This window comes from Carassius gibelio, chromosome A11 (assembly GCF_023724105.1).
Source record: "Carassius gibelio isolate Cgi1373 ecotype wild population from Czech Republic chromosome A11, carGib1.2-hapl.c, whole genome shotgun sequence".
NCBI lineage: Eukaryota > Metazoa > Chordata > Actinopteri > Cypriniformes > Cyprinidae > Carassius > Carassius gibelio.
Genome location: NC_068381.1, coordinates 17,086,462 through 17,088,344, shown reverse-complemented (window position 1 = coordinate 17,088,344; position 1,883 = coordinate 17,086,462).

The window sequence follows — 1,883 nt, the reverse complement described above, 5'->3', positions numbered from 1 at the left end:
CTCCTGTATCTGCTGCATGTGTCTTCTGTACAACCAGGTGCAGTTAGTTATGCATCTTTAGCTTTTTAAGCTTTTCTTTAAAGTGCACCTGAGACATAATACTGGAAATAACCCAGTTCTGAGAACATTGTGCGATTCTCAGCATTTAATGAGGTTGCAAACACATCCTCACTTTCAGGCTTTGTTGTGGTCACTGACGTCACCCTCTGGATTCTCATTATGTCTATGTATGTAGCCTACTTTGTTTTTAATAATTAAGTTACAGTTAGTGTGCCCATCACATACCGATACATTACTGTTCAAAATGTTAAGGTTAGTAAAAAAAATGTCCTAAGAAATTCAAACCGTTATTAAGTAAGGATGCATTACATTGATCAAGTTGACACACACACATACATGAACACATATATCTATCTATGTATGTATGTGCAGTTTTGTCCACTAGGGAGACCAATTCAATCTCTATGAAAAGACACTATAGGGTTTTTACAACATTTAATTAAACAGACATCACAAACCAACCGAAAAATGAAAGAAAAAAATAAATAAAACGGCAGCAACAATAAAAATTGTTTTATACATTGTATATTGTACTGTATCATATCATTATTTAATATATTCAAAATCTATATTATTTTATAACTTAAATTATTGTAATTATTATTGTGTGATCTGTACCAGTTGTTTGAGAGATACTTTGAGAAAAATGTTGCTTTAGGTGTTGGTGACAGAATGTTTTAAGTTAGAACAGCATCCTGCTGTAGCTACACATTGTCTGTCCCAAAGTGAAGTGCTGCTGCCCTCTGTCTTCACGAAAGTACCTTTGTGATTCTGCGCTGTGGCTGCCTGCTACCTCTCTGTATACAGGAATCAAACTCAAATGAATATCTCCACTTCTTTGGAATCTAGGATTAAAAAAGACAAAGCACTTACAGGTACAAGTGTGGGATAAAACATTTAACAAAAACAGAAATAAACCATTAAAAAATATAATAATAATAATTGCACAACAAATGGATTACAGTTTTTCTCAGTCGCTTTGGTACATTTCTCGAATCATACTCACAATTTGCAAAACATAAAGTGCATTTCTCAAAACAACTCGTACAAATAGCAAATCACCCTGGATTACCTGCAAAAGCCAGTCTCCTGCTCAAAATCCTTGGTTCATCTCTCAAAAATAAATATCTGTGTCAATGAACATACCACTGCCATCAGAATGACAAGCCCTTGTGTCATAGTTTACGGATAAGACAGTCAAATTGCTTAGTCATGTTGTCAATATAACAGTTTACTCAGGAGGGATGATCTGATGGAAACTACTGTATTGAACAATATGCCATATGCTTATGTATGCCATATATCCATTTCAAACGTACACATTTACACATTAATGTATGTGGGATATTGACTGAAAGAGACTGGATAGAATTCCCAGTTGCACTTTTACAAAGTCTGACCAAAAAAAAAAAAAAAAAAAAATCTACAATGTCATTGTGATAAAGAAAAGGAAAAATAATTATGGACACAAATATGAAAATAAGTCCATTTTCAGAATGTGTAACTCTTGTGTTGTCCTTGCTTTTCAACTGAAGATTCATGAGATGAACCTTTGAGCTATTTCAGAGAAAGGGTTTATCATTGGTTTATCATCTACATTCTCTTCATAAGTCAAGATTCACTTGGACAATTCATGCCAAATGTACACAAAGTCTAATAATAATGTGTAAAAATAAATATAAAAAGTGTGCTTGGCAGTTTTTGACAACTAGATTAACCATTTTGCATTTAATGACTTATACGATGAACTAAACACTAGATGTTTTGAGCGGTAAGACTGTTGCACAAAAAACTATGCAATACGTTTTGAGCAACATGACATT